Source organism: Protopterus annectens, chromosome 6.part0 (assembly GCF_019279795.1).
Source record: "Protopterus annectens isolate FY-2018-M chromosome 6.part0, PAN1.0, whole genome shotgun sequence".
Lineage (NCBI taxonomy): Eukaryota > Metazoa > Chordata > Ceratodontiformes > Protopteridae > Protopterus > Protopterus annectens.
Window position 1 is genome coordinate 951,315,659 of NC_056737.1, and position 12,229 is coordinate 951,327,887.

General features: G+C 35.8%; 1 pseudogene; it reads right to left on the minus strand.

Annotated features, from left to right (window-relative positions):
* Positions 1 to 10,110: 10,110 nt before the first annotated feature.
* On the minus strand, positions 10,111 to 10,712 carry LOC122803919 (annotated as a pseudogene).
* Positions 10,713 to 12,229: the final 1,517 nt, after the last annotated feature.

A 12,229-nucleotide genomic window follows, 5' to 3' on the forward strand; every position in this document is an offset into this window, starting at 1 on the left:
TTTCACACAAAAATCTTAAAAGCTGATCCACTAATGAATCAGGCATTTTTTATACTGATTTACTTTGTTTGCTTTGAGTTTGGTCTTTAGTTTTAAAGTTAGGTATTTTTTCCTGTGTTTCTTCATATTTGTGGGGTATAGTGCTATGTTTTTGAAATGCAGATGAAGTTTGATTTGCTGTTGTTGCAGCAAAGTGTTGCACACTGGATACAATAGTCAAACTGCTGGTGAAACTGCACAAAGATGACTAAAAAAAAAAAAACACTTTAAATGCCAAAAAATTAATACTTTATTAATTTTTTGGCATTTTAAGTGTTTTTTGTTCACTACATACAATGACAGATTTTCTGTGGAAAGATATTTGTCATTCTGTCATGATTGTGCAATTAGGCAGGTCATAAATGGGGGTAGGTTGGGGGATACAATGGTCTTTCCTCTCTGCTAAATGCTTTTTTGTTCTTTGTTTCTGAGTTTCATTTTATTTCTGAGTTTAACATTAATGGTTTCCCTAATAGTGTTAGGCTTGTATGAACATATCTGTTATTACACATCATAGGCAAAGGCTGTGTGCATAACATATGCAGATAAGGAAGATCACAAAACTACACTTGGTTAGCATTATACCAATGTGAGTAAGCATCATCACATTACTGTACATCTCAGAGCATGGACTGTGAACATGGAAGGCTTCTAATCAAGTAGTTTGTCCTGATCCCTGCATACAGGTTCCTTGAAACAGTTATTATGACCAAACAGCCATCCACTTTTTGCAAAAGGTACCACATAGCCAGATGTGTGGATAAGCCAAGCAATGCTCCAGTGTAAACATAGCTGCTATTACAACACAAGTGTACTGTTGCACTTCTATACAGGCTCGCAGAGGCACATGCACACAATCCCAGAGTGTCTCATGTGACACACACAATCCCAAAGTGCCTCATGTGACATGAAACCTTTATCACCCAATCACCTCATGCAATCATGTCAGTGTACAGTAACTTTGATGCTGTATGTTCCTGTATGTCCCTGTATGTGACATGGACACATCTGACTATACGGCCAACAGGACAGTGTATGTAGTGCTGCAGTAACATATGCATTGGGAACACATGTCCAAATGAAATGCAAATGCAGCATAGTATGCTGGTATATATACACTGCTGAGTATATTGGTGAATATTTGTCTGAATGTCTCTCCAGTTTCCTATGCACCACCAAATGTATTGCACCATGACTGTGTCATGTCAGCCAGCCATGCATAGTTACAGAATGGACAGGCACACTCACAATCATGCTTATAGCAGACTTTACCTGCATGCATCTGCAGAACTCAAGCCTGACCAGTGAGTTATCCCTTATTCACCACCAGAAATTACCCTGAACATCTAGTTTATTACTGCACAGGTGTACGTGGACATGCCTGCACCAATGACATAGAGAGATGAAGTCCTAGCTATGACCCAAGTAGCCTGTATTCAATTAGCAGAGCAAGTGCTTGATGGTAGATGCTGGAATAGCATAGGTTTGTCCATCCTGAGGGGGGGGGGTGAGGGTGCTGGGAAAGCAGGTCATGAATCTAAGTCCTGATAGGACAGTAATCAAAATGACTGCTGAGCTGTGTGTGCAGGCAGGCTGAGAAGAGTGACTATCCTCTGGTCCAAGGTGTGGCCACACAAAAAAGCCATTCATTATTGCCCACCTAGCACATATAGTGATGCCAGACTGCATAGTTGAGAGGATGTTGCTTCCACTTGCATACCAGACCAGCATCATAAAGTCAACCACAATATGATACCTCCGTCTTGCCACTCGGATCCATGTATGTTAGAAACATTGTACAGCCTTGTATGATGTGCCTGCAGGGAACCATTCCATGGTCAGATAGAGAATGTCTGGGATGGTTTGCAGTTGGTGATACCAAAGCCAGTGGTGGCTGTACAAAGCAACAAAATGCATACCTATTAAAACACTAGATCTGGTAGCTGGGGATGGGAGGGGGGTAAATTGTTTCAGCTCTTTATAAAAAGATGTCTACAGACTGTATGAACCTTCCACTCTCCAATAAAACTGCCCTGTCACCAAATCATGCAGTGTTCTATTGTAATATGCCATGCAAACCTTGGCATGCCATGTCCCCATTGTACTTCATGGGTACATTATCAGATTGCTCACAGGATCTCTCCCTTATTCCCTAAGTATACATATGAGTCTTCCAAAGAAAAGAGGGAAAACCTTCCACATTGCAACACATGCGCCTCACCTAATGCACTTATTACCACATCAGAATGCACTAAAGCATACTTCTGCATAGGGCATGCATTGTTTTACTCCTTGCTATGTGCTTACTATATAATAATAATAATAATAATAATAATAATAATAATAATAATATATTGAAATATTGTTATGGAATTGCATGATTGGCAGTATTATAGATTGGAGATTAATGTGCTGCTTTCTGTACACAATGGCTATTTAAGAACCTAGTGGTACATATTCTGATTCCATTCTAAAAACTTACATTCAAACAAATGGGTACGTTAAAAGTTTGCAAATGTTCCTTATGTCTCATAATCAGACTCAGTCAGCCTCGTATTTTGTACCAGATATTGAAGGAACCATGCTAAATATTTTTAAGCATACATTTCTGTCCCAGTTTTTTTTCTCTTACCAAATTTATCTCCAAGTTTAAAATACTTAAAAAAATTTGGAATGTTACCATACATGTAGATGTTCTGTAAAGACCTTACTAAAAGTTATAGTGTGCAATGAAATTATGTTTTTGGTCAGAATTCCTTGCAAAAATGTTGTCTCACTTATACATCCAGGGCATAAATGGGACTCTTTTCAACTTCATTTTCAATATTCTTGGTTAATTATTTTCCTTGATCTTTCTTGGACTCCCTCTGGTTTCTTTTTCTAACCCCAGATCCCCGCTCTTTTCCTGTCTTTTAAATTGCAAGAGTTGTATATAACGTGAATAGGAAATGCTCAGATTACTGATATTTCATAGTGAAAATATAATGTACAATATAAAACATTTAACTTAACCACATCATTCAAATGTGATAAATTTAGTTATTTTATTTGAATTTCAACTTTAGACAAAACACAAGAAAAAATACTTGCATTGCAAATATTTTGTCTCCTTTAATATTTTATGAAGTATGTTTTAGAAATATTTAATTTGATCAATCTGATATGTTCATTTTTCTAAGTCAAGAAAACTAATTTATTTATTTTGTTTTATAGTGATGAATTCCTGTTGTTGTGCTCAGCATGTTGCTATTTGACAAGTCATTACGGAAACTATGAAAAAAATATCAAACTCTGAAATGGACTAAAATAACAAACACTTCAGAAAAAGTATAAACTCTAGCCTTCCTGTTCAAAAACAAATATTTCCACACAAAAAGCTGTATTATTTACTTATTTATTTGATGCCTTTGTTGCTCAGAGTAGTCTGGCTGGGTTGTGGTAGCCCCTTTTCAGTGGAGGCCCAAGGAGGAAAGCTCCAAGTTACAAAATAAGCAGGTTTTATACAGCAATGGAAAATGTAAAGCTTCAAGTTACAATATGGACAGACATTAACTGAAAGGCAGCTATAGCAGAGAAACTGTAGAATGAGTGAAATATACAATCGTTATGTATTAATACATGACGAATCAGCATACACAGACAGGTTTAAAATGCCATACTACAATTTTACATTTATGGTTAAGAGAAATAAGACAAGAGGCATGGGAGACATGAACAGAAAAGAGAGAGGATGTGATGAGTGTTTAAAGCACAGAGTAAATGAGCAAATGGGAGTAGTGTGTATATTTTAGGTGTATATATTTTTTAGGTGTGTATATATTTTAGGTGTATATATTTTTAGGTGTGTACATTTTTTAGGTGTGTATATTTTTAGGTGTGTATATTTTTTAGGTGTGTATATTTTTAGGTGTGTATATTTTTTAGGTGTGTATATTTTTAGGTGATACAGAAAAAAAAAAAGTGCAATGAACATGAGATAGGTATACAAGATATTGAGTATGAGATGGAATTTTGCTCGGGGGAAAAACTTATCAAATGGTAGGTAGAGACAGCAGAAGTTGCAGTAAGGGCAACGGGGTAGAAGACAGTAGGAAGTTATATTGAGAATTTGCTTTCTTGAGGTATATAGGGGTAATGTTTGTATGTAAAGGCCAACATATTAGCTTTTAGATACAGAAGTAATTTGGCTTGTACAGTCAGCAGTGACAGAATATGAGTTTCACAGCTGATCTTATTCCAATCGTTCATCTCCCTCTACTTGGCATATCTAAGTAGCTTTAAGCAATATCCAGCCTGTTCTGTTATTCTATACATATGACTTGACGGTTGCATTTTTTCTGCATTTGCTGTTTTGAATTTGAATTGTTTTATCTCACTTGACTAGTCACCTGCTATTATAAAGATTAATGAGCCATATAGATGTCACAATATTTTACGAACAGTCCTCTGTTACAATGTTGACGTTGAACATACCCTTGCCTAAATGTGAATGCATTTTGGAGGCAGGCTCACTGTTTCATTGAAGTGCACGGTCAAGCATGATGTCTGCCCTTCCCTTGCTGTACATTTCTGCACCAGGTACCAGATGAACGTTTTCATGTTATGCAAGTAAAAACAAACCAACATTACATTTGTTTAGTTACTGTATCTGCTTCATAGAGTCCACTGTAAATGCATTACACCTGAAGAAATGCACTTGTCACTAACATCATTTTTTACTTATTTAAAAACAAGTACGGTGAAATAATTATCTATTATTCCATAAACAGCAGCAGAAACAGGTCTTCTTTAAATTGTGATGCAGCCTAAACCCTTAAGGCCATTGTCATTCTGTGACAGGTATAATGGCAGTTCTGTTGTTCTAGTGAAAGCCAAGATATACACAACATTATGTATTTGGATTCAATAAACTGTACACTCAGTTTCTTTCAGACCATAGAGTTTCTCTTTGTGCTGATAACTAGCTGTTTATGAAAATAGCATGAGTGTTATGTAGTCAGTACATTTTTTTTGTACTAAGAGCTATTTCATGGTGAATACATATATTGCCAGCTGGGGGCAGAATAACATTCATGGAATTAAAAGAAAAATGAACAATGCAAACTTGAAGACATTTTTTTATATCCTTTTACTGTTCCTCTTTTTGGTCTAAACCAAACAGTAAACTGAAAGTTTTATCACTGATACAGTGTAAATGAACACCTCTTATGTATGCTTCTGGTAATTAAAAATTCATAGACAAAGCAATTATTCCAGTCCCATGTGAAATGTACTGTGATTATGCTGTATGGGATTTATTCTTGTTCTTCTTTTATAATAATAATATATTTTGTCTTGCTTTTAGAGCTGCGCAAATCTTAGTAAAGGCATTCCTGAGTTAGAAGACTTGACTTTTTTCTGTTAATCATATTGCAAGTCTAACAAGATGCAAACATTATGCAGTTTTTCTTTGCAAATATCTGAAGGATGTAACTTGCTTTTTAAAATGCATTAGATATTTTTTCTACATCCATGTCATGCTAGATGTCAGAGTTAAAAGAACAGATAGAATGAATAATTGCACACATTGCCTTACATGATATAAATGCCTTTTATTTCCAAACAAAATTAAAGGCAATGGTTCTTTGCAGTTACCCTTGTAATTTAACACCTTCTGCATATATCTGCCTGTCTGCATCTTTTTTTTCCTCAGTCTTATCTCATTCCATTTTCTCATATAGTGCTTTACCCTTTGTCACCTCCATTATGCACATCTGTCTCATCTGAGAAACATCTACAATAGGGGAAATGCAGAACACACTTTGAGAAGATGACTGATTTATAGTTAAAGATTGGGAGACTAAAAGGAAAAAGCTGAAGTGAATTTAATCCTCAAACAAATAGTTTATAATTTAAATGTGATCATGCACGAGCTCTGCTTGGACATAAATATTGCTGTTCAATCACTCAGGTATCTTTAGTTTGTGAAGTTTTGAAATTTAAAGCCATTGTTTTGAACTGTTTTGTTCAACTGACGCATGCAATTTAATTATGCAGAAGGGCATGGCCTAACTCACGCTATTGTGTACTAATACCATGGTGAAAGCTGATAAGCGCTGACAATTTCCTCTTGCTTTAGTACCAGATTTGCACTCTTAACCTACAATGATGGACAATCTAGAATACCTTACTGAAACAGTTATTCTTTTTGAAGAATGATATATTGTAAGAACAAATAAACTGTGCTTTAGAAACTCAGCCTATCTGATCTGTATGGTTATATTTTGGACAGTACAGTCAAATGATAATTGACCTTTTTTTTGGGGGGGGGGTTAAGGATCTTCCTGTCTCATTTTGTTAATGTTTATTTTATATAATAAGGTTTGGCATGCTTACCAAAAAAGGTCATTGTAAGTAATGATGAAAAATAAATACTTATGACTTTTGTGCCTTCTTTAGAGCTAGGGGTATAGTATAGTGTCCAGCAGTGTCCATTATTGCCTTAGTGGTCAGTTTCCTGGTTTGTTTCTTAATTTTTGTTCAGAACATGCATCCCCTGTCAACATTCACTGGGATCTTCAGTTACTTCTCACAACCTACACACACCCAGGGTTGCAAGGGCACTGATTTTCCATGTTTTCAGGAAAAATACCAAGTATTCTGCAACTTGGACTGTCTACATATTGGAAAATCATGGATTTTCATGGAGTTTGGCATTTTAGGCTAAAGCACTCATTCATCATAGCCTATATTTCTTCTTATAATTACTGGCTGTAAATCTGCCACCCATCTCCAGCTGACGGAAATATAGCCTGTGACCCCCACCTTTTTCCATTTCTAAAAGAAATGTCGATCTTGTCTCAGTGGTCTGGAAAAGTTATATTATTAGGTAAGTGTCTGTGTCCAGTGAGTCATTCTTTGCTTTCTGTTTTCACACCGGACTAAGAGGCTTATATATAGCTACTTGTTTTATGCCACTGTTCTTTTTCACTACTCAAAGGGGCAGGAGGATATTAACAGAAGACCACATATTTGTAAGTTAGTGGGTTACTGTAGCATAGTAGTACGCAGCTAGTGCAAAATGCAACTCAGATTTATTTGCAAGATGGCTTACATTTCATTTCATTCCAGCAAATCCATATAGATAGGAGTGAGCTGTGAGAAAAAAGATGTTTTTATATATAGACAGTGCAGCTAGTCAAGGGAGAGTCTTTAGCAACTGAGAGTTACATGCACTTATGTATTATTAAAAGACACAGGAACTGGGACTAAATTATCATGGCAGGTTAGATATTTCTGTTTAATTCATACTGATATTATTTTAGACATAGCATTCATCTCAGGACATTAGTAGGCATTCATAAGCATGTTTGCCTAAAACTACTTAATTAAGGAAGTTGGGGAAGGAGAAGGGGTGACCCTTGACAATGTAGTGTGAGTCAAAGGCAGACTCCTTTAATGCTGAGGGTGAAACAGAGTTATATGTGTATATAAGTACTTGTAGTCAGCTAATCTTATCTGTTTAGCTCTGGTTTGATCTAAATTGGGTTAGCAAAACAGAAATAGCCAGATGGGATGCTCTTAAGATAAACAGACAAAAAAATGCTGTGTAATAATTTAAGATGGCTGTTGCAGCAGATACAAAAATGTTAGGTAATGTAACTGGAATATGGCTATAAAGGTGTGGGGATGTGGTAAGAAATGGTACAGAGGTAGAGATGATGTGCAAAAAATCAGAGACTTAGGAATGTGCATTAGTCTTGACTTACTTACTTAGAGCAAGGTGAGATTTGGAGGCATGGGTATACTTCTCATTTTTACTGGTGCACATACAGAAAAAAGGGGGGTTTCCTGCTTCTGTTTAACAGATAAGTCAGAAATGCTAATAGAAAATGTGGTCAGTTGTTCCAGTAATATCCGTATCTCTGTCAGATAAAATTAATTAATTTGTCTAAATCTGTTAACTGGAGAGAGCATTGATCAAAACTGTCTCATCTTGGGATATAGAAAACAATAAAAGGTACAGAGATTAGCAAATACAATAAGAGTGCAATTACAATGTAAAGTACATAAATAATAAAGTGTGCATTATATACAGGGCATATATCAATGAGCTAAGTTCTGATGTATTGTGTAATTCGTAAAGGGCAGAAGAAGAGTAAAAGAGCGAGATTAATATTTATGGCAAATTCTCACACAGTCTTGATAAACATTTAGGTTATATCTATGCCGCGGTGGTACGGCGGTAGCATTATTATCTCACAGCAAGAGGTTCTCCCGTTCAATTCTCGGCTTGGCTTGGGAGTGCCTTCTGTGTGGAGTCTGCATGTCCTCCCCGGGGTTGGGTAGTGTTCGAAAGACATGCATGCGTAAATGGGCATGCCTTCATTGAAGGTTGGGCGTCGAGCTGGCACCTCAGCGTTTCGTAAAAATCTACTGCCAATCATTAGCGGACTAGAGTTCCGCTGTGGCGACCCCTTACTGGGAAAAAGCTGAAAGACAAACAACAATATACTTCAACCCCTAAACAACTTGGCATTGTTGAAGGGCTTATCTACCTTTCATCAACAGTTTTTATTGAAAGACGAAAAGTCAGAACAGCTGACTGACAATCAGCTGTTTAAAAATGACTGCCTTTTTTAGTCAGATAGCAGAACTGCAGGGCTCATGCCATTTTTCCTTTCCCCACTTTGGGGTGATCTCATAGTTGGTATATATAATAATCAAGGAGTAAGAGGGTGCCCCCCCCCTCTGCAGATAAAGATTTATTTATTTATTTATTTTAGTGTTTCGCCAATGAAACATTTATGTCCGATTATTTGAGGTTTGGACATTTCAAGGCAATGGCATAATGTTTATTGAATGCAGCTATACAAATCTGCGATATGTATAAAAATCAATAATACATATACATAAAGTAATTCAGTGACACTTTTATACTACTAATTCTATCCTTTAGACCTAGTAACAATTTGAGGAAAGGCTGAGACTGTCCACTTTCTTTCTTAATGAAATACATTTTATACTTTATCACATAACATTTGTGTGCATGTTGCCTCCCAGCCTCTACTGCTGACTTGTCTAAACATTGCTTAAACTCTTGGCTAGGTTTATAAGGGCCTCAGGGCCAATAGCCTAGTAACGTCCGATGATCCTATGATCCTATGCAAGTTTAATTCTTTAGGAGTATATATTTATTGTTTGATCATTATCAACTATGACTTTTCATGACATCAAGTCAGCGACTGCTTAATCACATTATTGCTTGTTAATTTTCATTGCTTCAGTAATACTTTCTATTCACCTTAACCTCTGCTGCCCTCTTCTTGTTTTGCCTTTGATCTTTCCCAGCATCTTATGGGAATCCTGCTTTTGTGTTATGTGGCCAATGTGTGTAAGTTTTAATTTTACTATCAGGCTTTACTGTGAACATTCTGGATTTATTTCCTTAAATATTGACATATGTGGTCTTCTAGGAATCCACATAATTCGCAAAACTTTAGTCCAACATCACAATTCAAAAGCATTGGTTTTCCAAAGTACAGCCTTAATTATATGTTATTACTTGGAATTGAAAACCATAGCTTTAATTATATAGACCTTTATTGACAATGTGATGTCTTTCTCTTTAAGATCCTAGCCATCTTATTCAGACTTGCTATATGTTTCCTTCCAAGAAACAAGTAACATTTAATTTCATGGCTGCAATCACTATCTACAGAAACATTTGTGCCCAAGAAAATAAAACCTGTCACTACTTCCATTTATTTCCCATTTACTTGCAAAGAACTCATAGGGCAAGATGATGTAATTATTTAATTATATATATTTTTTATTTTGAGCAGCAAACCAGCTTTCATGCTTTCTATAACATCTCCTTAATTTTTGCCATCAGAGTGGTATAATCTGCATATCTGAAGTTGTTAATATTTCTTCTGGCAATTTTGATTTCAGCATCTACTTCATCTAATTCAACATTTTGCATGATATATTCACAGCCTTGTCATATTCTTTTCCTAATCTTGAACTGGTCAGCTATTTTGTATTAATTTCCAACTGCTGTTTCGTGTCCTGCTACAGATTCCTCAGGACTCAAATAATGTGACCTAGACTCCTCATTTCTCTAGGACCTTGCTGCAGTTTGTTATGATTCACACAGTCAAAGGCTTTAGAGTAGTCAGTACAACAGAACTAAATCTGTTTCTGGTAATTCCTTGGTTTCTCAATTATCCAGCAGACATTGGCAATGTTATCTCTCATGCATCTGATATTTCTAAAAATAGCTTATACGTCTAACAGTTGCTGGTCAATATACTGAGGACTGGAATATAAACTAACCTTTTCCAATCCAATGGCTACAGTTGCATTTTACAAATTTGCTGGCAAGTTCCAGGTAACACTGTAACTGCATCATTTTGCTAGATTTGAAACAGCTGAGCTGCAATTCCATGAGTTCCTCTAGCCTTGTTATCCGTAAGGTTTAATCTCACTCTTCAAGAATGAGAACTGCTATTTTACATACCAGTGATAATAGGGTCCTTCTTGCATAGCTCATCTGTATATTCCTGCCACTTCTTAATATCTTCTGCTTCTATTAGGTCCCTCTTACTTCTGTCTTTTATTATGCACATTGTTACCTGGAAGTTTCCATTAATATCACCAATATTCTTGAAGAGATCTATTGTCTTTCCCATTCCCATTCTATAATCTTCTTCCATTTCTTTGCACCACTCATCTTCTCCTATATATATATATATATATATATATATATATATATATATATATATGAATAAGCTCAATAGGGTTCCAAGGAAAATGCGGAAATAATCCAATATATGAAAATAAAACAAACTCTGCGTGTTCACCATGTTGAGGATCTAAAAATCATGGTTTAATAATATAATACAGCAAAAGAAAATAAAAACAACAATTGATGTTACAAACTGCATAATAAAAACCAACGATGAGCGGTTTTGGGAAATCCAACCCTTCATCAGATCTGCTAGCATTAAACATCAGTTTCTATTTAAACAAACGTTAAACCAATAGCTTTTGGATAAAGCACATGCCAAATTCCCAAATTAAAATATGCAGATCAATCAAAAAACAAATAAAAAAAAAAACAAAGTTGATATTAAAACCAAACAACCAATTGACACTTGATATTCCTTCCCCCAACCAATTCCAAGAGAAGGGCTCATACTAATAAATTGTTACGACCTAGAATTCCCAGAAATTTACAACCAATAAGAACATTCAAACATCATAGAACTTCTACTCATAAGGACACTAATACAGTGGTTTAACACATCAATACATTAAAAACCAAAGTCGCTGCCTTACAACCAATCACATTTCTGTTGGAAGCTCCCCTAAAGCTAAACATATATTTATGTACAATACAGATATACAATCATCAATGGTCCACTATTTGCAATGGCAGCAGTTCATTGGCTAGACAAAAAAAAAAACAATGAATGATTAATATCACTAACATATAACCAATCCACACTTGCAATGAGAATCCATATAAGAACGATTAACAATATATAACATATATACCATATACAAAGACCATTCCATATCTAAAAGGCATGCAGGAAAATCACAGCATAAAACTAGGTTAAAAACCAATCTAGACATAACCCCTCATAAATAGGGGAATTTTGCAACATAGAACTATCTTAAAGACAGACTAGACATAACCTCTCATAAACAAAGGATGTCTCCACATAAATAAATCAGGGATATCTCCACATCAATAAATAAATGAGGATTATCTCCACATATATAAATAAATAGCATGCCTTCACATCAGACATTTGTTGATAGTTATAAAACAAATCCAATCAAGGCCAGGATGATAAATGACCTATCAGAGGCCGTGATCTCAGAAATAAAGTACTTAACCAACCTGACAATACTCCTACTTTGAAAAACATCATCTGTCCCCACACCAACCTCAGACCACTTAACTCATCCAATAGACTTGTAGTACAAACCACCAAATCCAACAACTCAGCCGGTGACTCCATGTTTGCCAACTCTGTAGCCAAAACCTGGAACTCGCTACCTGCTGACATTACAATATACACTACCCTATCTCAATTCAAGAAAGCCCTCAAGCAGTACTTCAAAACTCAATGGCTATGCCCTTGCAATAAGCCTGACTAAATATTTGGCAACACTGGGGTACCGTTATTGTATTGTT